Source organism: Acanthochromis polyacanthus, chromosome 19 (genome assembly GCF_021347895.1).
Source record: "Acanthochromis polyacanthus isolate Apoly-LR-REF ecotype Palm Island chromosome 19, KAUST_Apoly_ChrSc, whole genome shotgun sequence".
Classification (NCBI taxonomy): Eukaryota; Metazoa; Chordata; class Actinopteri; family Pomacentridae; genus Acanthochromis; species Acanthochromis polyacanthus.
In genome coordinates, this window is record NC_067131.1 from 4,666,233 (window position 1) to 4,693,658 (window position 27,426).

Consider the following 27,426-nt stretch of genomic DNA (forward strand, 5'->3'; position numbering starts at 1 on the left):
GAAACCAATAAATGATCACAGATTCTTACCAGAAACATCCAGTTTTTAACCATTTAAACGTGTGAAATTCTAAATCTGGAAACCTTAAATGCACAACTCGTGTAGCTTCAATCAGCTGACTTTAATTTGGAGGTTATAAGACAAAATTTGATACCCGAAGGCCACCAATCCTGTTTCCTTTGGTGCTGCTGCCAGCACCCACAATCATTTGTGTTCATGTGAGGAGAACAGTTTTACTATCTTGTCAGTATAAGAGGGGAGTGGCCCTGTGAGTGTGCAGTCAGGAGGAAAAGTGTGAATGGCGCCATGCCACCGCTCGGAGTGTCGTCTGATAATGAGACGTCCTGAAAAGAAAACAGTCGAGTTTGCCAAAGATGACTATGATGTAATGACGGAGTGCTAATGGAGGTGTGTTCTGTGTCAGTTGGACCGGTTAAGCGGCCAAACATTTTTTTCTTTAGCTGTCTAACAGACTGGCTTTATTATATTATATTTTATTGAACATAGATTCAACACAGAGCATGAAGCTGATGCGCTGCAGAAAATGTCTGTGCAGTTTGTGATGCTAATTTTCAGCCCTTTCCTTAATTGAGGCTGCCACTAACGATTATTTTCATTATCAGTTAGTCTGCTGATTATTGTCACAGTTTATTGATGATTTGTGTGGTCCAATAATCATCCCTTAGATGTCCTCAAATGTCTTTTATAGTCCACAACCCAAATACATTCAGCTTACTGTCATAGAGGAGGAAAGAAACCAGAAAATATTCACATTTTAAAAGCTTGAATCAAAGAATTTTGACTGTTTTTCCTTAGAAAGTCACTCAAACTTATTAGAAAACTTTCAAAAAAGTCAAAAGTTAATTTAAAAATTGACAACTAATCATTTAATCAACTAATTAGCTTTAACTTAATAACAATCGCCCGTCGACTCACTTTCAGCAGACTTTAATTTATGTTTGAACAACAATATCTTAGGAAATGTTAAAGATAAGAACTTCAAATTTTCACTGTTATTTCTCATCGTGTCATTGATTCTGAATCTGCAATATCGGACAAGTACATCCAATAATCTCTGAAATATCTGAGAAAATGTTATGAAAAGTCCTATTTTTGAGCTCATTTTAACAAAAAGTCAATCAGCTAGTGAGTTTTTGAACCATATGTAACGCTTTAATATGAAATACTTGGTCAAAAAAATGAGAAGAAAGCTATTTTTGTGAAGCATTTATGACAAGTTGTGACTCAAAAAACAAAATATTGGTAGATAATCTGATGCTGTAAATATTTCAGGCAAATCAGAGCAAAAATTGTTCAACCAAACTGACGATTTAACACGGATTCACCCAAATATTAGACACTGTAGTTCATAGAATGCTTAGAAATACCTAAAAATGCACAGGTTTGGTCAAACAAGGAAACACAGACTCCGTTCCTGCCCACTCCATGTAGTCGCCCCCCAGACGCCCATTCTGAGGCAGGAAAAGCCTCGATAGGATGCACTGCAGGTTCCTCCATCAGTGCCATGTTTCTGAATTTAGTATATTTAATAATGCTGTGTGAGTTTATGTCCCCATAAATAAAACCGTGCGTCTCCTCGGTGATGGGGAGGAGCTGGATGCTGAGGGGGAAGTAGCGCTGGATGCTAACGCAAGCACTCTGTGCAACTTTACTGTCTGCTCAGATGTCGCCTTCCTGTGCGGGCGGCGAGGTTTGAGGCGCCGCTGGCATATTTTATGACATTTCTCTGTGGGGAAGACTGTGAGCAGAAATGGATTTTTGATGTATAGATTTTGAGGCAAATTTCACTAAAATGTAACGCGAGGCGGACGGACTGCTGAGGATGCAGAGGTTCAGCGCTGGTTTATACGGACCGAATCAGGGCCTTAAATGCACCGCCTGTTTGCAGAGATAGGACATACATGATTGGAGGGTGTGTGAAACTATTGTGACCATAAAATGAGTCCCTGAAGCGCAGCGAGGCTCCATTATCCGTGGCTGTAGCTCCGGCTTCTGCGCGTGCTTCATCCCCAAATTCATGATTATCTCTGAGCCGTATCTGGGCGTTTTTTCGCTTCTGTCACTTTTCTGCTCACTGTGAGCTAATTTTTCACTGCAGTAGAAACTCCTGCACCTCTATGAAAAACAGACAACCATGACTAAAAGTAGAAACAATTCATAAAAAATGCCTTTTATCCCGAATGGCAAAATCTTGAAAAAAAAGTGAATGTCTTTGATTATTTATTTTGCAAAGAATTTAAAAACTTGGAATCACCATGTACAACATTTCTAAAAGTGCTCACAGGTGTTACCAACACTGGGAAAAAATATAGCGGCTCTACACGCTATGGATGTTTTAGTGCTTGCATTTTAAAATGTATTTCTGTACCTTTCTCTCATCTGCTCTGTGTAAACACAGCCTGCAGTTCAGCTGAAAAGTCCCTGAATTTTTGTGACGTGACTGTTGGTCACAGCCGAGCCACTAAAAGCTGGATAGATCCACAGAGAAACACAGGATATTTTGTTGTTTACCAATTTTTTTTTAGTGCAAATACTTTATTTTTTGGCATTTGTTAAAATGAGACATGTAGAATTGAATCAGACAGTTTCAAGTCTTCACAGATGAGTAGTTCAAGGACCGTCAGAAAGTGAAAACATGATTGGGAGAATCATTTCTGTTTTTGCAGTTTGCATCTGGTAAATGGTGGCAAAATAATATGCCGTGTAAACGCAGCCTGCAGTTCAGCCAAAATTTGCCTGAATTTTTGTCACATGACTGTTAATCACAGCTGAGTCACTTAGAACTTCTCAGTAGCAGTAAATAGCACAGAATATTTTTGTTTTTACCAAATCTTTTCAGTGCAAATGGTTTACTTTTGGCAATTTTTTAAATGAAGCATGTAGAATAAAATATTACAATTTTAAGTCAGACAATATAAATGTAGATTAGAGGCCAAATACAAATATGAATCTGAAAAATGGTGTAATTTTGTCATTTTCAAAAAGAAACAACATACCTTTCAAAGCTGTCGTGTAAACACAGCCTGCAGGTTAGTCAGAACATCCCAGAATTTTTGTCACATGACTGTTCATCACAGCGGAGTCATTTAGAACGTCCCAGTTGCGCTAAAGAGCACAGAATTTTTTTATTTTTTACAGAATCTCGTTAAAGTAATTGTTTTATTTTTGGCAATTTTTAAAAACAAAACCTGTACAATAAAGTGAATTTAGCAGTATATCATGATTTTAACATTGCTGTATCTTTCTCTGATAAATGGTTTGGCTTTGCCTTTTTAAAAAAAAAAAAAAAAAAGATAATGTTCCTTTTTGTGACTTATTGGTTGCTTAAACATTTGTGTGTTTATCTGCCAGTGTGATGTGTTTTATGCGCCGTCCAGGAAGGACACAGATGTGAAGCATTGTTTAATTTGATCCGATGGAACGAGGCAGATTCGGTCCTACTCGGTAGAAAATGACTGAATGTGAAACATAATTGACTTTAATGGTCTCACATCGAGGCCAGAGCTGTTACGGTCATTGCTTTCATAAAGAAGGAAAAAGAACAACAGTTGCTTTCTTTAGGCGAGGCGCTCTCTGCACGTACGCAGATACTTGACATTCACCGCGTTTATGCAGATTCGCACATTTACGAGTGCGTTTCTTACCTTGGAGCTGAGGTGTGAAGGGTAATTGTTCACTTACAGGATTATATCATCTCCAGTTGAAGTGTGCATTAATGGCATTCCGTCCGGTTACTATTTGCCTGAAGCCTTTTTTCTTTTGTGATATTAGCGCCGTGGCAGAGCGGTGGATTCCTGAGGTGACACTGTGTACTCCAGGGGTGTCCAACATGTGGCATGAGGGCCAGAAGCGGCCCCCCAGAGGGTCCAATCTGGCCCTCAAAGTGTTAAAATTCCAGAGAAGACATTAACTGCAGATTGTAAATTAGTAAAACTATAAATTTAAAATCATTTCTAGACCATGACAAGTTGTTTTGATCATAAAGTAAAACACTAAATTTAAAATTTTTATAATATTTTGGCTTGTTTTTGTCGTTTTGTGTCTTGTTTTTTTACTTTGTCTCAGTTTTGTCGTTTTGTTTCTTGTTTTTGTGGATTTGTTTCTTGTTTTTGTCGTTTTATTTCTTGTTTTTGTCGTTTTGTGTTGACTTTTTGTCTCGCTTGTTTTTTTTAATCATTTTTTGTTTTTTCCTTTTTTGTCTCTAACTTTTTAGTCAAATTTTTTGCCTCTTTTTGTTTTGTTTCATGTTGTTTGTCTCATTTTTGTTATTTTGTTTCTTGTTTTTGTCGTTTTGTCTCGTTTTTTTACTTTGTCTCATTTTTGTCATTTTGTTTCTTGTTTTTGTCGTTTTGTTTCTTGTTTTTGTCGTTTTGTTTTGCCTTTTTGTCTCTCTTGTTTTTTGTCAATTTTTTGTAGGTTTTTTCTTTTTTTTGTAAAATTTTTTGTCTTTTTGTTTTGTTTCGTGTCGTTTGTCTCATTTTTGTCATTTTGTGTCTAATTTTTGAGATATTTGCATGTATTATTATTATTTTTTACCAGTTTTTATGCTGTGATTTTACTGGTCCGGTCCACTGGAGATCAAATTGGACTGAATGCGGAACCTGAACTGAAATGAGTTTGACGCTGATGGTGTACTTCTGGGCCTTTTGAAAAAGTCCTGCAACGGCTCACAGTATAAACTTCCTTTGATTTCTGTGGTCGGCCTAAGCCTGAAGTTAGACACTTCATTTGGCGAAAGGATTAGACTGCTAAGCCTTTTAGCGGTAAGCTGGTCACATGAAAATCTAACATCGGTTTTCATAGATGAGAAAACCTCGCACCTCCTTCGGGGATTTTCCTCCCTTGAACCCGCAGACTCCTCCCATGTCATCCCTCACTTGGCAGCACATGCATGCATCAGTGGCCATGTGGATTTCCTTTCGCCGCCTGTAGCCGCGACTCTCCCGTCTCCCAGGGTCGCTCTGTAAGCCCGTTCGCTGCCTGACCGGAGTGTTTGACCTGCTGGATGTTTGCTAAAAGATGTTCGGGGGGATCACAATGTTCACCGTTGTCTATTTCTGGTTTGCAGATTTCCCTGAGGACCCCATGTTTGGGATGAAAGCCGGGAGCGAATGTAAAGAAACGGCACTGAAGTGAAGGCAGCTGAAGGTAAGAAAGGCCTGCTTTGTGCAGCGTGTTTGATTAACAGTGCACAGGTATTGTTACTGCGATACTTCCATGGTGTCACAGAGTCAAAAGGCAGGCGGAGAGGCGAGGCTGGTATTATTTTTCTGGAACACAGTGTCTCATTTCCACAGGCGCACATATCAGATTTGTTTTTTTTGGCAGGAGGGCTGTATGTACAGTACATCTGAGCCGGTGCAGCACGTATGTACGGCTCGCTGGCGTGTTCGCAGGCCTCCCTCATGGTTTGCATATCGAGTCCGTGACCGGTAAAGTGGGGAAAGCAATCAAAAATGCAATATTTAGCAGAACAGGATGCAGATATGGAGAGGTTTTACTGTTCACGGTGATGAGCTTTAGCTCTGCGAGCAGCTCAGAGGGTGACACATCTTGTTTTGACAGCAGCTTTATGAGTTGTTGGAACGGCCTTCATTTACAAGGCAAATCACACGTAGGAAAAGTTGGCATTTTGCGCTCGCTCGGTGATTAATGGGCGTAATTGCACACCTTTTATGTGCTCTCTGTACATGTTCCTCAGCCTCTGGAACCTGGAAGCATGCCGCAAGCGTGATATCTTTAAAAAAATCAATAAAATTAGGTCATTTATTTCGACCAGAAAGTCAGAAAACAGAAGGAACTGTGTGATTTCCCACGTTCTGACAGGACTTGAACGAGTCATGTGTCACTTGTCGTTCAACTGGGAAACTTAACCAAATGAAAGTTTAAAATTGTGAATTTTGCAAATATTCTAAACTTTAAAGCAACACGTCATTCACAAAAAGACAGGAAATCTTTAGAAAAATCACCAAAATTATATTATTTATCAGAGCTAGAAGCTGTAAAAACTAAAGGAATCGTGTGATTTCTAACTTTCTGACAACTTCTTGAACTTGTCGTGCCATTTAAGTGGGAAACTTAACTGAATCTAAGTTTAAAATTGTAATCTCCCTGAAAAGTCCAAACATTAAATTAATACAATTTGCAAAAAGGCAGGAAATCTTTTTAAAAAATCACCAAAATTATGCTGTTTAGCAGAGCCAGCAGCTGTAAAAAGAGAAAGAATTGTGTGATTTCTAGCTTTCTGACAGTACTTGAACTAGTCGTGTCATTTAATTGGGAGACTTAATCATATACACGCTTAAAATTGTAATTTTCCTAAAACTCCAAACATTAAATCAACATGCAGTTCCCAAAAAAGGTATTTTATCTTTACAAAAATCATCAAAATTATGCAATTTATCAGAGCAAGAAGCTGGAAAAAGAATAATTTCAAACTTGAGCATGTGTAACTTTCAGTTTTGTCAGAAAATTAACTAAATGTAGTCGATCAGTCTTTGTGATATTTAGTTGATTTCACTTTTTCTACTTGTCTTGTTTAAAAATGTGCCCAAAAAAGCAGTTTCCTCTAGCTGAATTCTGTAAAAAAACTAAAAATTCTGTGTTCCTCAACTAGACTGAGAAGCTATGAGTGATTCCTCTGCAGCAAACGGTAACGTGGCAGAAATTCAGAGACTTTTTAGCTGAACTGGGTTGAACTGCAGGCTGCGTTTCCGCAGAACGATGAGGAGACGGAAACTAATTACTGATGTAAGCAGGAAGATATCTTTTTTCCAGTATGGATAACACTTGTAGGGACACAGAAGCATGTCATGTTAATTACAGGCTTTTTCAAATGAATAATTGAAGAAATTCAGCTTTTGTTTTATTCTTTTTTTATGATTTCTCCCATTGTATCTTTATCATTTTGCACAGAAGACATTTTTAGGTTCTCTCTAGTTCTAATCATGGCTTTTCTGTTTCCATAGAAGTGCAGGACTTTATATTGCAGCAAAAAAAAAGAGGAGCCAACAGGGAGGAAAGAAGTGACAGAAGTGCAAAAAGGACAGTTAAGATAACTGCTTTCTGCGCTCATTCCATCATCCTGGACCAACATGAGCTCGTCTCTGGACAGTAAACGGACACACTGGAATTATCGTGGTCTGCAACAGGTTCTCAGACAGTTTTTCTCCTCGTCTGCTGGCAGCCGACCAGCGCAGCGTCGCACACTTGACAGAGCTGCAGCCGTCAGCAGCAGGGTTTCCCTCCGTCGTCACCGCCGGCCTCGTGCTAACACGCTGCTCCTTCCTGACACAACACGTCTTTGCTTCACGGCAGCATCGACGCTGACTGACGAGCCTTTTCGCTTCATATTTACATGCTTTCCCCTCGGCGTCTCGGCACTGAGCCACGCTGAAGTATACGGCAATTACTGTGAGGGCCTGGCATCGATAGCAGTTCACTGAATCTGAGATGGAACGAGTAAACAAACAAAAACTCTCTGGTTCAGTTGGAATCTGTTTTTTTGTTTTTCTTTTCTTTTCTTTTTTTGGTGCTGGCTGACGAGGAGGAAACGCTCCAGTTTGGAGTGACGGCCTAATTAATGTTCACAACCTGCATCTCCAGTCTGAGAGTGAGAGTAATGTTGATTAAACACATATCTGGTGATGTAGACGACCAAAACAAGATATAGAACGACAAAAATGAAACAGAAAATGACAGATTAGACACAAAATGACTTAAACAAGACAGAAAAAGACAAAAACAAGACCCAAAACGACAAAAACAAGACACAAAACGACAGAAATGAGGCAGAAAATAAACCAAAAACAAGACACACAATGACAGATTAGACACAAAATGACTTAAACAAGACAGAAAAAGACAAAAAACACACGAAATGACAAAAACAAGACAGAGAACGACAAAAATGAAACGGAAAACAACAAATGAGACACAAAAAGACAAAAACAAGACAAAAAGACAAAAACAAGACACAAAATGAGAAAAACGAGACAAAACGGGAAAAAAACGAGACAAAAAAAGACAAAAGCAAGACACAAAATGACAAAAACAAGACACAAAACGACAGAAATGAGGCAGAGAAAAAAACAAGACACAAAATAACTGAAACAAGACACAGAACGACAAAAACAAGACACAAAACGACAAAAACAAGACACAAAATGACTGAAACAAGACACAAAATGACTGAAACAAGACACAAAATGACTGAAACAAGACACAGAACGACAAAAACAAGACACAGAACGACAAAAACAAGACACAGAACGACTGAAACAAGACACAGAACGACTGAAACAAGACACAGAACGACTGAAACAAGACACAGAACGACTGAAACAAGACACAGAACGACTGAAACAAGACACAGAACGACAAAAACAAGACACAGAACGACAAAAACGAGACAAAGTGAAAAATGAATTGCTTTAGCTGCTTGTAAAACATCAGTGTTGATTAAATCCATATCTGCTGCGTTCAAAGCGGAGCAGCTTGTTTTTCATGACCCGTTTGCTCCAAACGCTGGAGGTCCCCAATCCAAACCTTAAGTTGACAAGCTTGAATTATTGATTTGATCTAAATCACAGATGAAGGGAGGGACTCTGACAGCTGGAACTGACGCGCTGCGATTAGGGAGATCGTTTCTGCTCAGATCTGGATGGAAACACACGGAGGAGCAGAGCCAGGCTTCCCTTTAAAACCAATTAAGTTTGGACGAGCTCAGTCACCGGTTCACTCCGAGCCAAGTCTCTCTCTGACCTTTGGGCCAATTGGCAGGAACTCACCCTGAGAGGAAGAAAGCGTGCCGAGGTGTGTCCGGTAATACTGGGACAGAAAACAAGCTCGTGTTCAGAGTCACTAAACTTGTCCAGAATGATCTAAACTCGTCCAAAATGATTAAAAAATAGCTAAAAATGATTGAAAACAATTGTGCAAAATGCCTCAAAATTTGCCTTAAATGATCTTCAGAGGATAATCACAGTTCTGCACGATGCAAACCTCAGTCATTGTCACATAAAGTCACAGCTTTTAAAGATAAATTTATTTAGAATGATCCATTTGAATCTAGATTAATAGACTGATTGATAAAACAGTTCTGTCTGCAGTCTGAGTGTTTTGTTCTGTTTTTTTGGTCATGAAACCTCCTGGAGCTTTCCTGTAATTACAGTAAATTAGCTTTTGTGTCGCGGTTTGCTGAACAGCCCAATGAGAACAAATGCATGCCGGATCTAGAGGTGAATGTGGACGCTGCACCGACACGCTCTGGGGTTCTTCATCCTCGCCTCAACCATCTGTCAGCACCGTCCGGGGAATCGCTTTCACCGACCGGCAAACACACCTGGCCTCGCGTAATCAAATGGACAAACATCCACACAGGCGACGCTCATTCGAATCCATACAGAGATCACCTCTGAACTTAGCCTGAAATGATCTTTAGATGTGACTCAGCAACAAGAACAAGCAGCTAAATGTGTCCAAAATGATCTAAGCTTGTCCAAAATTATGAAAATGGCTCAAAATTGTTGAAAAGAAAAAAGAAAAGAGCTCAAAGTTGTCCTTAAATGATCTTTAGAGGAGACAAGAGCATACTGGATCAATGGAACAAATACCGCGAACAGACGAGCAAGTTGTTAGAAGATACATTCAGCATGGTGAAACATCTTTCTAGAGTTGATGTGCAGAGGCTGGAATGTGGCTTAGAACTCGTCCAAAATGGCTCAGATGTTGTATAAAATGATCATTTTAATGATATTTTGAGCTACTTTCTATTAAGTTTGAATACTTTATGAGTTATTTTGAACAATTCCTGACTCATTTTGGACAATTTTCTGTGACTTTGGACAAGTTTTCAAAAGACTCTCAGACTGAGAGGCAATAAAAGCTGCCAGATCAAGAGAATAAATGCAGCATGGCTCAAATACAGGGAACAGAGGAGCAAGTTTTTGGAAGATATGTTCAGCATGGAGAACAGCTGATGCATGGAATAGAGAGAAAACAAGTTTGTAGAGGCTGTAAAAGTGTACATTTTCATCTTCAAAGTAACTAAATTAGTCCAAAATGTAGTTGTCACATGACATTGGGTCGCAGCTGTGGCTATTCAGGTATGCTAAGGAATACAGATTTTTTTTTGACAAAATCTGGTTGCAATTGGCTCATATTGGGCAGAATTTTATTAAACCACGTCTTATTATTGATTTTTTTCATCCCTCTCTAAAGTGTCCTTGAGTTCCTTGAAAGGTGCTTTAAATAAAATGTATTATCATTATTATTATTATTAAATTTGATGAAACGTCACTATTTTAAGCCTAGATTTGGTGAATTTTTCCAGTGCAATCATACATCACACATGATTTGACCAGGTACCGTCGAAAAGGTCAAAATCCAACAATTTTTTCTGTTTTTATAGTTATTGGCTCTGATAAAAAGTGTAATTTTTGTGATTTAAAAAAAAAAAATGGCATTAATGCTCAACACTCCGGTGGATTTCAGGTTCCGGAGGGTTAACACCATCCGCCTCCTCTGCTGCTCTGCCATCTTATCACATTTCCTGCCACAGTTCTAGTTAAACCACCTACCACAGACACACAAACTAATTCAACCTGCTGTACTCGGCTCCATTTTTCAGCTATTGCCTCCTCAGTTCCTGGAAATGTCACTTAGCGGCGTGCTAGGCAGTCGTCTTTCTGAATTAATCCCCGGCTCCTTTGCAGACTAGAACCAAATTGGCAGCGTTCCGTCTAGACATCCGAGGACCTGAAGGCGGGTTATTAAGTTAGCTTATTGATTAGCATGAAGAAAAAAAATGCTTATTCAAATGTCACAAACAGAAAAGCAGACGGCATTAATACAGTGATGGCGTGATCCGTTTGACCGTAATGGTGGCGGTTTAAATGTCACCGCGTCATAAAGCTTGAATCTTCCGGACAGCGCCGGCTGAGGATCCGAGAAACTCAACTCGATCGCATCCAAACTGCGGGTTTAAAGGCGGGAGCTGTCTGAAAAGCGAGCGCTGGGATTACCCGGCCAGGTGGAGAGTCAAAATGTGGAAGAATAAAAGCTGCTGGCGTCGAACCGCTCACTGATTTTACGCCTCCCTGAGGATAAACGTCAACTCAGCCATGATCTCTGCATGGATTTCAATTCACCTGTGTGGATGATTGCACATATGTATCCCTTTGATTACACGAGACCAGGTGTTTTCTATCCTGAACACAATTCTTGAAAGGTGTTTCACCATGCTGGATGTATCTCCAACAGTTTGCTCCTCTGTTCTGTTTCTGAGCCACATTTATTCTACCGATCCATGAGGTTTGAGTCTCCTCTGAAAGTCATTTAAGGCAAATTTAGAGCCAGTTTGCCGTTTGTTTTTCAGTAATCGTGACAAGTTGAAATGGATTTGGGTGAATTTGGAGCGATTATCATAATTTTGTACAAATTTAGTTACTTTGCATATGAAAATGTACACTTTTCCAGCATCTACAAACTTTTTCTCTCTACCCTGCACATCAGTTCTAGAAAGATGTTTCACCATGCGAGATGTATCTCCAACAACTCGCTGCTCTGTAGACAGAAGAGCAGAGGAGGACTTTACTGTTTACAATGCTTGGTTTTTGCTGCAGCGCTGGATCAACAGGTTGCAGCGTCGCAGAGCTGGAGTTCGTGGTATTTTCTGAAACTCTGCGGTTTCTTGGACAGCTTTCTCGCTCGCTGAAAGGAAGTGGTTTGTGCCTCCTTTTAGTGAAGCACACAATGTTCCTCTTTTATTCTGCTGCAGCTCAGTTATTTCATTCATTCTGACGCGATCACGTCCGTATTAAAGAGCCGCTCTGTTCGTTGTCGGAGGAACACAGAAAACCACATTTGTCAGAGATTAGAAAGCCTCTGTGGCATGATGCCGGCCGCTATTGTTTCTGGGTGCGATTGCTCGGGGCTGTTCGAGCTGCGGAGTGCAAAAGTGTGATGTTTGCAAACGTGTTGAACCTCCTGAACCTGCGGAGGTTGGCTTTTGCAGGGCGTCACGTTGGGGCTTGGACGGAGCAGTATTAAGTCTTTGTGCACCTGGTCGCCACATTTTCTGTTATTATTCAGACCTGACGTCTCTAATTGAGGCTCCAAGAAGCCAAAACTTCCCTCATCGCTCGTTGCTTTGTTGTTTCTTCTCTGGTCATCCAGGAAAAATGCTGTTTGCAAACTTTTAAGTGTTGAAGTCCTCCTTAATAAAGTCGGACAATCTGGATCTCGGTTGGATCTGCGTAATGTTCCTGTGGTGATGGCTCCGTTTCATCTCCTGCCTCGTGTTTTTCACGCAGCTCCGGGACGTCAGCTGGAGAGAAATGGCTGCGTGATGGAATAAATCCTGTTTGTCAGGCGGCTGGATCGTGTGCTAATTGGTTTCGTGTCTTTTTGCGAAGTGGAAAGTCGTGACATCAGCGTTGGTCTCGACCTTCTGCATGTGGAGCGACAGAAATATTTCTTCTTCCTCTGGATGACGCTCAGTTCTGGCTCTGCAGAGCTGTGGTGACGATTTAAACGGTCAAACAAATTAGCCGCGTTTCCTCGTGCAAAAACTGCTGAACGGAGAGGCTGTTTCTCATCAGCATCACTCTTTCTGTCACTGAAGCAGCTTCTTTCTGCGGTCAGATCTTGCTTTTTGCGGTGTTTTCTCCAGTTTGGAAACAAACTCGGTTTCTTGTAAATCAAATTAGAGACGAAACTGCACATCCAAGAAGCTTTAAACTAGTGATAAATGAGTAGTAAGTGATTTCTCTTGTAGATGAGTCACAGGAAAAGACAAGTTTGTTTTTGCATCGAGCACCAAAAAGCAGCAGTGGAGGTATGAAGGTGCTCAACTTGCTGAAAGGTTTAAAATTCATGTTGTATTTTTTAAAAAATCACCAAAATTATACAATTTATCAGAGCCAGAAAACTGTAGAAACACAAAAATTGGATTTTTCATCGATCGACTCATGTTTGATGAACGATTCCATTAAAAATCAACCAAATCTAAGCTTACAATTGTGATATTTAGTCTAATTCAGCTTATTTTAGACGTGTCATTTTAAAATATGCACCAGATTCTGTACAAAACTGAAAAACTCTGCATTCCTCAACACAAGCGAGAAGACGTACAACTAATCCTGTGTCTCTTTTTGCAACCAGATCTACCTTTTGCCCTGTCTTCTGCTGTTCTTTTCTCATTTTTCTGCACAGATGTGCTGCCAGCATGGAAGCAAACCCAGTTTCTAGCAGATAAAGTTAAAATAAAACAGCCCCGTACCTCCCAAAAGTCTCAGATCGAAGTAAATGACAGAATTTAGTCCTACAAAGTAAGAAAGAGGCAAATTTTCTTCTATTTTCTTGCAAAAACAGGCTGCAGCATGATGTGTTGGAGTGAATTAGAGCTTTTTCACATTGCACAAATTGTAGAGTCGATGCTGAAGTGGTATATGGTGCAGCCGACTTGGTATCTTGTGTGTTGTATTGAACGTCTTTTCATGCAGTGAGAGTCAATGAAGGCTCTGCTGTACTGAGACACGGCACAAAACTCACTCCTGTGTAGTAGCTACAAGCTGCTCAACGCCTCTTACTGCGTTTAAACTGTCCTTCCTGGCTTTTATAAAGACACTACAGAGTGTTCTGGTCTGTTTCTGTTCCCCGATTCTTCATATTTAAAGATGACATGCAGTTAAGCCGTTAAATAATGGTTCCACGGCTGCTGTTTGCTGCATCATACATCATTTTAAATAGAACTTATTCCATTTCCTCTCTGGAGCGTTGCATTTGATCGTGTTCTGAGCGCTTCAAGGTTGCATGAAATTGAATTAAATGCTTGTTTACATTCATTATATCTTTGAGGCCTTGGAAAAAGATTAATTTAAAGCAGTAGTATTTCTTTCACTTTCACATGACGAGAACACATCGAGGTGAGAATAGAGAGAAAATGAAGCCAGGAGGGGATTATTGTGACGATTATTTCCTGGAAAAAGGGAAGAAGCTGCAGGTGAATGAGATAAAATTCATCCTGTGAGGCTTCTCCTGCTGATTACTTACATATGACAGGCATTTTTTTGTTGTTTAAATATGCAAATGAGGTGTTATCTATGCACTCATTTGCATAGATATAGAGAAATCTGAGCACTGGATGAAACCAGCTTCATAACTCTTGTTTGTATTTTGTCGACATGAAGCTTTTTATTGAGAGGAATTTAAATGTCTCTCTTTATATCCTTCCATAAATCAGAATCTACTGTCAACAGTGTGGAAAAAAAATCGATTTTCAGCATGTTTTCAGGAGTGAAATATTCCATAAATCAGGCTGTGAATGATGTATGAACGAACAAACTCTGTAATATAGATGGATAGAAATAAAACTGGAAAGTTCTGAAGTGAAGTTTTCTTTCAAGGAAACAACCTTTACAGATATATATATATATATGATATAACTGGAATCTATACACCCAAATACACAAACCTCTGTAAAATAAACACCTAAATGTGTGTTTTGGACGTTCTCTTTCCACTAAATATCAAATAAGGCGCGTTATGGAAGCAAAACGACAAAAACTAGACACAAAATGACAAAAACAAGACTCAAAATGACAAACGAACCAGAAAACGACAAAAACTAGACAAAAAATGACAAAAACAAGACTCACAATGACAGAAGCGAAACAGAAAACAAAAACTAGACACAAAATGATAAAAACAAGACTCAAAATGACAGAAACGAACCAGAAAACGACAAAAACTAAACACAAAATGAAAAAAGCAAGACCAAAAATGACAGAAGCGAAACAAAACAACAAAAACTAGACACAAAATGACAAAAACAAGACCCAGAATGACAGAAACGAACCAGAAAACGACAAAAATTAGACAAAAAATGACAAAAACAAGACTCAGAATGACAGAAACGAACCAGAAAACGACAAAAACTAGACAAAAAATGACAAAAACAAGACTCACAATGACAGAAACGAAACAGAAAACAAAAACTAGACACAAAATGATAAAAACAAGACTCAAAATGACAGAAACGAACCAGAAAACGACAAAACTAGACACAAAATGACAAAACCAAGACCCAAAATGATAGAAACGAAACAGAAAACGACAAAAACCAGACACAAAATGACAAAAACAAGACTCAAAATGACAGAAACGAAACAGCAAACGACAAAAACCAGACACAAAATGACAAAAACAAGACTCAAAATGACAGAAACGAAACAGCAAACAACAAAAACTAGACACAAAAGCTAAAAATTGGACACAAAACGACAATAGCAAGACGAGAAAAACAAGACACAAAAAATGAAAACTCCACCCAGAATGACAAAAACATCATCAACAGGTTATGCTAACGTGTTGTGGGACACGTGTTTCGCGTATAATAAGAATAATTATTTAAAATAGTATGTTGATTACAAAATGTTCCCACAATTACATAAGAGTTTGCTGAAGACATTGATTTTAAAGCGCACAGAACAGGCGGCTCTGACTAATCGCTGGTAGCTCAGATCCTTCAGTGGAATATCTCTGGAAGTCTTTGATTTCTTGCCAGCTACAGCAGCTCCTGTCAGACGTCTGACTGTAGCTCATGGTGTGAAACAGATCTGATTGTATCGAGAGCGATCCGGTTTCACACCAACAATGAATCGGTTCTTTTAGCAAACCAGACTGGACACATTTTTCTGAGTTCACAGCTTTCTCTAGGAGCTCTCGTTTCCCCCGACAGCAGCCACAGCTAGTTTTGACATTTTAATACATAAGATAAAGGAACACTGAGGACATTTAGTACAGATTCTCAAAATGCTCGTTATACACAGGGCTAAACGGTCGCATTTTGCGACCAAGATTTATGTGAGTGCGAGTAAATTTTTCATCTACTCGCGCATGTGCGACCAGTAAATTTACCGACTTTGTAAATTACTATTGCATATTTTTTTGTTGCTTACAAACTTCTGCTCCACACTTCAGCCCAGTAGACAGTAATGTGCAAATGAGCTGTTTGCCAACCGACATTAACTCCAAAAGAAGAAGGAAGGAGATGAACACCAAAGAAGAAGAAGGCGGGCTAATGTGTGTGAGAGCATGGGGCGAATGACGGTGAAGCTCCTGATGTTTCACAAAGCCTTTATTTACGTTCAGTCTTATTTTGAACACAAATTCACCTTCCTGTCCTTCCCTCTTGTCTCCATTCCAGCTGCTTCTAAGTTTAGACACATCTTTTGTTAGACAGCAACACCACATAACCGTTTTCTTTTATCTTTATGTGAATTTTCTGACTTTTCGGCAGCGCCCTCGTCATGTCAAGAAACCTCTTCTTAGAGAACCACTTCCTGTGCGCTGAATTGGTCACCAAATAAAAGCCCGTCGCATTAAAAATACGCCTTCAAAATAAAAGCCTGGAGGGAACGGTTATTTTAACACTAGCAAAACAAAGGCTTGCCAAAATTGATGAACTGATCAGCAGACCTTTATAAGAGTCATTTACACGTGATTCGGTGTAAATGCATAACGTGCACATGCATAACACATGCCTGTACCCAGCACAAGGTCATTTTTATTAAAGATTTAATCTGCCAGAAATGATACATAAACTGAGCAGTCTTGGAGTACTGCACTTTGAGTGCTTTTCTTGTTATGTTGTGTCAACTGCTGCCCAATAAAATGTGAATTGAAAATATAGTTTCTGCATTTATTGCGCAAGTATTTATCAGTAATACAGTGAAAATGAGAGGAAATGTGAATATTTACTTTGCAAGTCGATTTTGGTGTGCGCCCCTAAATTTTCTGCCTGCGCTCCTAAAATTTCAAGTTAGGGTCCACTGTGCTCCTAGGAAAAAACGTTAGTCTGGAGCCCTGATACGGAGCTTTACTGCAGCTCCGTCCAACACAGCAGCAAACCGACTGATTTTATAACAGTCCAAAGAATTAGTCTGATCCTGATAATATGAGGTGGAGTCAGACATTCAATGAAGGCTGACAACGTGATGAAAATATGAAAAATAGAAGAGAGGACATGGCTTTGCTCTACCCATTCTTTAGGAACGTTGTTTGATGTAAACGACAAAAACAAGACAGAAACGAGAGAAAACAACAAAAATCAGACACAAAATGACAGAAATTTGATTTTATTTGTTATATCTGAATCACTCATGATATTTTTTTTTTGTTTTTTACAGAATCTGTTTGTGGCAAACTGGCATTTTTTTAAAAAAAATAACATGGAATAAAGTGATTTTGATGCATTATCACGATTTTAAGCTTAGATTTGGTTCAGCTTCATTTTCTGTATTTTTACAGATTCTAGTCAGCGCAAATAGTTTATTTTTGCCATTTATTTAAAAATCAGACATGTAGAATAAAATGATTTTGATGAAATATCACAGTTTAAAGGTTAGGTTTGGTTACGTTGCCCAACAAATGTCACACATACGACGACTTTAAGTGCAATCAGAAGCAGAGAGCGCCTAAAAATCCTTTTTGTGCAGTTCTGGAGTTAATTTCTGCTGAATAATATGTGATAAATGCCTGTCACTGTGCTGTTCTCATGCCTCCGTGATGCCCCGTCTTTGTGTGCATTGTGTCCCTCTGTACCCTCTGCATTATTTACCAGTGCAGCGGGATAATCGGTCACCGTACGTCGGCCGGCGAGGTTAGTTCAACAAGTTCTTAACCTACATTTTGTCCCTCTTTCTCCCCCCCGAACGTCTCCTCCCCCCGCCTAATCTTTCCGTCGGCGGTTGAGGCGCCCAACAGGTGCAGCGGGGAGTGATACGAACGAACACTGGTTTCCTGCTGGAGCCCCCCCGCTGCCTTACAGAAGAAACATCCAGTCCTGCTGCTGCTGAGAACGGGTTCATCGTGCCGAGCCACACCAGACAGACCTTTATTCTCTGTTTAAAGCCGCCTGTGTTTGCTGTCGCTCCCACCCTCTATAGGATTAGAGATAACGTGTACGCATGGAGACCTCACAGCGTCTTTCACCTCCGGCTGAGGACAGTCCGGCCGAGCTGCAAGTTTAAGTTTAATAAGTTATTGTTATTTGTTTTACAAAAATTTTTAAAAAATATATAATCAACAGCAAATTTTAGGGAACAAAATGGCAGCTCCACATGCAGTAAACAGACTATTTGACTTGACCATTTCGCGTTTTTACGGCTTCTACAATCCATTAAACTCCAAACATCACCTCTATAAAAATGTTTCGCGATGCTGAATGTGTGCTGCTCCTCTGTTCACCTGTTCTGAGCCATGCTGCATTTATTTAATCAGTCAACTGCGTTTTATTTTCCTGCTAATTTCATTTGCTCTCTGTAAACACGGCCTGCAGTTCATCAGACAAGCCTCTTGATGTTTTGTTCAGTCACTCTTGGTCACACGCTTTTTAATTGCTCCGAGAAGTGCAGAATTTTTATTTTTTTACAGAATCTTGTGGAACTACGTCATTTATTGGCAAAAAATGAAAAATACACGCAGAATGAAGTGATTTTCATGAAATATTGTGACTCCTAAGCTTAGATTTGGACACTTTTCCCAATGCAACCCTAAGTTAAAGGTGAAAATCCGACTTTTTTTTTTTTCAATTTTAACAGTTTCTGCCTCTGAAAAATTGCCTAATCTATTTTTTAAAAAAGAAAACAAACCGCCGTGGGGTTTTGGTTCTCACAGGGTTAATTTCAAAGGACTCCTCTCTGAAACAAAAGCCAACATATCTGCAGTCAGCATGTTTTTATTATGTCCAAATTGCTGTGAACACAGTTACAAAGCTCTGGATATGGACGACATTTCCATAATCGAGACCAGACTTCTGATTCCTGGAGGGGTTTTAAGACACAGAGGAGGGAAACAAACAAAAAAAAACAAAGACACAAAGAACAGAAACTGTAAGTGGGCAGAAGTGGTCTGGGACTGGTGGGCAGCGTTAACCAGTTTAGAGAAGGGCATTCCAGCGCCTTTGTTGTCCACCCGCAAATATTCCAGTCTTCCCCGACTCGCTTCTGCCGCACAAACGACGTGAACTCTGGAGGACTCCAATAAAAGGCTGAGCTGAGGGGGAAGAGCATTAAACGTCTCACTACATGCAGCGGACAGAGTTTCAGCTCCAGATGGGCTCAACTGTTCAGCTCTCTGGAGGGAATTACAGAAGACTAAAAACGTGCAGATACACTAAACACGCATGCAGACAAAAACACAAAAGAAGCCCGTCCCCTATGCATGCATGCAGCATGCACTAACACGTACGGTATATTCCCCCATAAGCTTTGCAGCAGGTACGGGGGATGGGCACAGGATTGCATCAGCCTACCTTTTGTGCTGCCTTTGAACCGGTTCCAGATCACTGAACCACGTTCTGCACCTTCTCATTAAAGACGCTCTCCTATAAGCTGGAGGGCCGGTTCGGACACGCCACCGCTACCTAAAGCCTTATCAAGGTGTTTTTTCCCTCCGAGGCCGAGCTGAGAGACATTTTGCAGCAAAAAAATTGGATAAAATTCACACCTCGGTCGAAGCTTTAGCTTGATTATCATTAATAAAAACCTGTAATAAGCTTGGATGTATGGCTCGTGTTAAATTCTAACGGAAAGTCTCGCTGCTTTTTGTTATGACTCACTTGCCTTTTTTTTTCTTTTTGGTTTTGTTTTATTTGATCTCCGTTTCCGCTGCCAGCTGAGGTGTTATCTCGATTACGTAAATTGCCCACGTGCCTTTTGGCAAAGCGGCTCCATTGTGGAACCTCATCCAAGTCTGTCAAGGTTAGTTTAGCAGAAACACTGCCAGCGCTGGTTAGACACACCTCCGCTGTGTTTGTGAGACTTTGTTGACTATCCGGCTGTTAGTCAGACTGCCGGACGCACGGTTCTCCTCTTTAATTCATTTATTTGAATATTTTAAGGCTGCTTTGCATGGCTGAATCCTCTGTAAACTGATCAGCTAAGCGGATCTAGATGTATTTAAGGTGTTGAGTGAAAGTTTAAAAGCGGATAATGTCGCACGTACGCCTGCACAATGGCAGAAATTTTCTGTGAATTTTCATTTGGAGAATAACTGGGGTGATTTGCAGTGTCCAAAAACAAACAAAAAAGCAAAGTGGGGCCTTTCTAATGTGTGTAACACATCAGAAATGGTGCTTTGCTTTGGAATTCATTCACATCTGGCTTTGCACTTGTCATTCAGAGTTTTGTGGTGCTGATTTACACGAACAAACACTCATTTAGAGGCAATGATTATAGAATCAAAGGTCTGTTTTTGGTTGAAATCTGTCATCACGGAGCCAAAAAATTTCCATCCAGCTGATTAAAGCCTGCACAAATATGGCCCCACTAGTAATCCTAATGATTTATGTTTAAATCATGATTATCATATTTATTCATTGATTTTAGAGGCAAAACAGTTAAATTGCACTTGCACATTTCATGAAATGGAGAAATGTGTTACATGGATGCTAATGTGCGAATTTTTGCATTAAAATATGATTCAAAATCATCTTTTCCTAATTTCAGAGCGTCTCCTGGTGGCAAAATATGAACAAAACTGCACCCAAAATGCCTCCTCATCAACAGCCTCTGCAGTATACCGATGTGAAGCTAAGCTAACCGGCCGTGCACAGAGAAACCTCCGGTCTCCACACTTTACCGTTACTGCCGCTCAGACAGGTGTTAAACCAAATGTTAGGCCAAAAGAAATGAAATGAGGCATTCTAATGTCACATTTACCAAGCTGAAACCTGAGTGTTGAGTATTTTAAATTCATGATCACACTCAATTATGTGTGGATAATTATGTGTGGACTTGTGATCAACATTATGTTTATCGGTTTTTTGCACCAAATGTTCTTTTTTCAGCGTTTTACTTACTGTTTTTGCTCATTTTTGCTGTGCACATGTGGACAAAGTCTGCTTTTTAGATGAGTGGTGGAAAAAGAAGCCCTTGCAACGTTTGTTTTTCAAAGTTAAAGCTGAAATGATGCATCGTGGAGCCATAACTGCATTGTTATGCTGTTATTGCTGGTAAAGAATGATGTGCTCGTGTACTGAGGAAACCTGCCGCCTCAGCCTCGACCTTTAACCTCCGTTTGCATGCTGAGCAAAGCTGCTGAGCTCAGATCGATGCCGTTGGTAACGTGACCTCTCCTCATCCAGCTTCTGGTTGCTCCACAGCTCCACTGTTCCTCCTGCGTCGTAAGTCGCCGCCTTAATTTGCGAGTTCGTCTTTGAGCCGAGCAGTGGAGAGCAAAGACGAGTTCAGATGTAATCTAGAGGACGAATCAGCAGCGGGTAATTAGAACAACCCTGGGAGATTTCACCGGGATGCAGAGACGTTTGTCGTTCCACACAAACATCTTTTCTGATATCTCAAATGAAAAGTGCACACAGTTCATCCCTCCGCTGGTGGTTTGGGCTGTTTTACTGAATTGATGATAAATCTCCAGATCCCACTTCCTTGTTTTGTCCAACCAAGCCTAAAGATGCTCAGTTTTATCAGAGAAAGCTGCAAAAACAGCACATTTTTCTCTTAGTTTTAGAGGCTGCAGCCAGTAAATGACCTAATATGAGCTGAAAATATCACCTGAGCTTACTTTCATATGCAAACAGCTGATTGATTGAGAACTTAGTGCAATTTTCCTTTTAATTCTAACACGTACGGTGGTGTGTTCAAGGTGAATCTTTAGTTTACCGCCCTTATTCAGTCCATTTTGTGTTTATATCAATTTCTTCATGTGTTTGTGTGTTCCTGTCTGGTAAATTTCTCAATGAAGCATGTAGAATAAAGTGATTTTGATGAAATATTGCAGTTTTCATCTTAGTTTTGGCTGTTTTTCCACACAGAAAGCTGTTTTAAAGCTATTTTTTTCTGTTTTGATAGTTTATGGCTCTGATAACTGTCATAATTTTACCAATTTTTTTTAAACGAAAGCAAGCTGACATTGATTTAATCTGAAGACAGCTGCGTCCAGCTGCTTGTTTTTAGGTGTTAGCTCAACTTAATGCAGTTTTCCTTTTAAATATAACCCATACGACGGTGTATTCAAGGTGAATCTTTAGTTTGTGCATCCTCATTCATGCCAGTTTGTGTTTATGTTGCTTTCTATGTGTGTGTCCTTGTCTGTTTGTATCCCTCGGTGTGTTTGCGTGTTGCTGTGTGGCCGTCTGTGTGTCCCTCTGTCTTTGTCTGGGTGAGTTCATTGTGTATGCTACCTCCTGTCTGGATAGTTCCGACGCTGTCCGAGCACTTGTGCATCCAGCAGTGGGAGACGACTGCAGAGGCATGCCTGGGGACGTGGCGAGGCTTGTGCTTTGTATAACATACTGTACTAAGCTGTGCCGCTGCAGTAAAGGTGCTATAAATAGAACATGCTGATAAAGAGGAAGAAAAAAAGGGTGTGGATGGGAGGGGGAGGCTCAGTTGAAACACTCGCCAAGTCAGTTCCTATTTCAACACTCAGCCAGGAGCTGAAGGATCCTTGGAAGACCAGGCTGAGCCAGAAACCAACACAGGGTGTAAAAATATGAGCTTATAAACCACAGGCTGAATTAAAAGCACCAGTGTTCTGAGATTTGCTCTCGATTTATGCGTCTGTGTTCAGGGTCAGGGTTTGGGTTTCAGGACTTGATATATTTATGATCTTCATTAGGGAAGTAACATACAGTCGCATATGTTAAGTGTGCAGGACTGAAACCACATCTGACAGCATCCTGGAGGTCGACCAGAGAGCTGGACGTCTGCAAACAGAGCCGCTGTTTATCATGAGTCTGCAAAAACAAAATACGTGTTCAGGAATGTCGCCCTGAAATTAATTAGTGTTTGTCATTTCCAATGGTGGAGTTCCATTTCCAAATTTAGCCGATTTCACCGCAGTAACTTGTTTTTTGCTGAATCCTGATCCTGACCTCTGAGTGGAGGAAATTGGACCATATTTTAAAGAGACCTACAGAAAAACCTAGCATGAAGGAAAACTAATCCAAGAATGAACTCTCTGAACCCCACACCCGACGATGCATTTAAAAGGGATGTTATCGTTTAAAAAAAAAAATCGCTAAAATTACACTATTTATTAGAGCCAGAAGCTACAAAAAACGGAATAAATCATGACATTTTCCACTTTATGATAGCCAGTGAACTGATCATGTGTGATATTCAGTTTATGTTGGAAAATTCTACAAGTCTAAATTTTAATCTTAGTTTTATGGAAATTCATCTAGTAAAGGAGCGCCGTGACAGCGAGGTTATTGACTCCAGGCCAGCAAATAAGTGATTAATTCGGTAAATTTAGTTAAGATGGCGATAATACTGGCCAGTGGATTTGAGAGACATTATCTGTTTTTAGAAATTGTTAAAATTACACTATTAAATATAGCCAGAAACTACAAAAACAGGAGTAATTGTGAAATTTTCCACTTTCTTATAGCCGGTAAATTAATTATGTGTGATATTCAGTTTATTCTGGAAAATTCCCCAAATCTAAGCGTAAAGCTTAATTTTATGGGAATTTAGCTGGTAAAGGAGCGCTGTGACAGAGATGTTTATTGGGTTTATTGAGTCCAGGCCAGCAAATAAGTGATAAATTAAGTAAATTTAGGTAAGATGGTGATAATACTGGCTGTTGGGTTTGAAAAACATGTTATCTTTTTAAAAATTGCTGAAATTGCACATTTATCAGAGCCAGAAGCTGCAAAAACAGAAAAAAACATAGGATTTTCCACTTTCTAATAGCCAGTGAACTAATCATGTGTGACCTTTAGTTTATCCTTGAAAATTCCCTAAATCTAAACTTAAAACATAATTTTAGCTGGTAAAGGAGCACTGTGACAGAGACCTCTATTGAGTTTATTGACTCCCGACCAGCAAATATGTGATAAATGAAGTCAGTTTAGTTGAGATGGTGATAATACATCCCAGAGAAACATCTGATTGGTGTTGTTGCAGCTTTTTTTGTCTGTTTCTGTGTAAAAACAGATGTAAACAGAGTATTGAGCATCGATATGTGCCAGTACCGATAGCTTCAAAGCCTTTACGCTGACCTGACTCTGGAAAAAGCAAAACGGTGTGCTCTTATCAGGACAACCAGAAAGCAGTTAGTGAGTCAGACATGGCCGACAAACAGTCTTGCAGTCTTGTGACTTTTCAGTTGAACTGGGTTGAGATGCAGGCAGTGTTTACATGGAACAGATACGAGACAAGTATGGAAACGAATAAAAAATGTAAGAGGTAAATATCTGTTATGTAGGGCCACTGTCTCTGTTTCCAGTGCTGGTAACACCTGAGAGCATTTTGAAAAATTTTGTAAATGTTTATTTCAATTTTTTTTCTCCAACATATGTACAAAAATGAAGAAGTTCAGTTCATTTTTTTCCCTCATGTTAAGGATTTATGGATTTGTAACTGTCATTCTGCACTTTTTCCCTCTGCTCCCAGCTGTGGTTGTGCTGTTTCCATAGAGGCTCAGGACTTTAGATTGCAGTGAGAATTCAGCCCCCGGCGGGTAAAAATGTGACGGGAACAAACCGCTTGGGTTCAGCAGGTTAATAGACTTGATGTAAAATTTGGTGCACATGAACCTCCAGCTAATAAGCAACTATTTTTCTCTGCCTATTTTCTAAAAATACATTTTTCCCTCTGTGATGATTGCGATGCAGCGCACCGCTGGAGCTCACAGTGATTGCACATCCACTTGAGTATTAGACATAAGGGCACACCTGAGGCCCAGAGCTCAGGCCCAGGCCCTGCTAGCTGGTGAGGACCTCTCTCTGTCTTCTAAACACTGCCACTACCTCTGCTTGGTGTTTTATCCACCGTGGATCACAGTCTTGCATAAAGACAGTGAATGTATGATGGGACCTGAAACAGAACCATGAATACCGGTCCAGCAAAAGATTATTGTTAAAATGCAAACTGATCTGAGCTCAGTCACACCCAGTTTGAAACAGCGCCGAGGATTTGATTGTTGAGTCTGGGGAGGTTTTCCAAACTCTGAACGGATTTAATAGAAAAGAGAAAACGCCAAGAAAAGACGTCATTTTTCCTGCACTTGACTGTTCACGACGTCCATCTCTGCTGATGTTGTGGACTGAAATATTAGCTACTTAGGGTGCCATAAACATGCACGCAATACGGAAAATAACTGTGAATACAACAGTAAATATATGTGCAATATTTTTTAGGTTTATATACATACAGTGAAGCTGTGTGGTGATTATTTGTGGAGATGGGAGCATGTCAACCATTTATATGACCAAAAATTACAAATTTGTGTCATGGAGATTCAAATTCTACAGGGTGTCCTTAAAGTCTGGACACACAGGAAATCTAATTAATTAACTATGATTTTTTTTTCCTTCACAGATTAAATAAGGCTTTGTAGAAAGAAGAAAGTTGAACTGATACTTCTCAGTGGAGAATGGACATATGGAAAAATTTTTTGGGGGTGCTAGCATGAATTTTAGCCATGATGAATTCTTTAGTTTGGGCTGATCCATTTGGTTGTCCAGAACAGGGTTTGTCCATGACACTACCTGTTTCTTTAAACTTTTTAACCGCCTTTGCCACTTTGAAGTCCTCCTTTGATGATTAAATTCATCTGCTATCTTTCCATATGTCCATCCTTCACGTCTACTGAGAAGTACCAGTTCAACTATTTCCTCTTTTATCCATATTTAATCTGTCTAGATAAAAAAATAGAGATTTCCTGTGTGTCCAGACTTTAGGGACTCCCTGTATAGAACATGTCACACTGTATATACACAGATCTTCAACATCATCTTGATTTTATTGAAGCAAAATCACAAACAGAATCAGTGCAGGACAGTAAACCTGCAGCTGTTTTTTATTTTACAAATCTTTTGCAAACTTTTCTAGTGGCTGAACAAGAAAAATAAGAGGAGTCTTAACCTCGTGATAAGGAGTGACTCATTCTCAGGAAGAGGGTGTTTTGCAGCTTTTCCAACAAATTGTTTGCCCTCTTATCCAACAGGTTATAAAGGAGCTTACATGGATGGATGAAGACAGGGGAGCACTGTTTGCTTAGCCTCAGATTAAGGTGAAACACATATGGGTGGGAGGCTGTAGAGCTCTCTGCTTTGCTTTTGTTGTTTTAGTGTGAAAATCACAGCAAGACTTTAAGCCTTCAGTGCAGTTTGTCACACATATTTAGAGACTATTTCCATGAAAATAATCATTCCCTGCTTTAAGTTGGTACCATTGCGCTCTAGAATATGCAGATCTACATAGTTCCTGCCTCTCACTTCTACCCACTCATTGCACACCAGCTGAAATACTGTAGAACTACTCTGTGCTACACGTTAAACGTCACGCAAAATTCATTATATTTTTTTACATATGACACCCTGTAAGTCTTGATCTGTTTTTGAATGCTCTTATTTTTTTAATACAGTAGCAATTAGCTTCTGTGTAAAATGGGAATTAATCTAGTGAAGGAGTGTGATGACAGAGACTACAATGAGGCTTATTGATCTCAGGCCTACAAATGAGAGTTAAATCAAGATAGCCGTCTAACATTCCAGAGTAACATCTGATGACTGTTCTTGTGCCTTTTTTCTCCACATTTACACACGAGAACAGATGAAAACAACGTATTGAGCATAGACATGTGCTGATTCCGATCACTTAAAAGTCATCCCCTGAACGCTGTGAATCTTTTTAGCACAAGAAATAACTTTTCTAGTGGCTGAACAAGAGAAATAAGAGGAGGCTTAACCCCATGACGAGGAGTGACTCATTCTCAGGAAGAGGGTGTTGCAAAACATGAATGAAAAGCCAAGTCCAGTTCTTCTGGTTTCACTGTCTTTTCACTGTGATCTTCCCCGTTTTCTTTCTACCTTTGCGCTGTTCCTTTGCATTCGGATTCTCCTTGTGCCTCCACATGTAAACCGCCGCATGTCTCCCTGCACACACTGCACCCCCAACGTTCCCATCTGGAATTCTCCCATTCCCTCATTCCCAGAAGCTGACTTTACCATAGCAACACCAGCATGTCGGCGCTCTCACACACACACATATTTCATACTCACCACACTCCCTTCCCTCTTTCTTTTTTATTCTTCTTATACCCCAGTTCTGGGCTGGTTTTTATGGCCCACCGTCTCCCCTCCACCACCACCTCCTCCCTCCCGCTTACTGTGTTCCTTCAGGAATTTTGGCCGACGTTCAAAAATCCTAAATCAACTCCAGGCTGCCACAGAGGCCGGGCCCCCTCGCTCTGCGTCTGTCACCCCACATGCTGACCCCGGGGAGTGTTTGTGTGGGGAATCGAGCTGACAATCGGGCCTCTGACAACCTGTCCCGGGAAGGTTTTTTTTTTAAAATTTTGTTGGATAACTCCCCCCCACCATCCTATGCCTCCGTCCGTCATTTTATCGCTCTTTAGCTTCCAGTTTGT

General features: G+C 40.0%; 1 protein-coding gene across 2 annotated transcripts in view; it reads left to right on the forward strand.

Moving 5' to 3' along the window:
• The window catches only part of LOC110968146 (thyroid hormone receptor alpha-B), a 233,498-nt gene that overhangs the window by 31,506 nt on the left and 174,566 nt on the right, over positions 1-27,426 (forward strand). For both annotated transcript variants that reach the window (XM_051939776.1, XM_051939777.1), the window contains exon 2: positions 5,090-5,169. The gene's annotated coding sequence lies outside the window, so the exon portion shown is untranslated. The remainder of the gene's footprint in view (positions 1-5,089; positions 5,170-27,426) is intronic.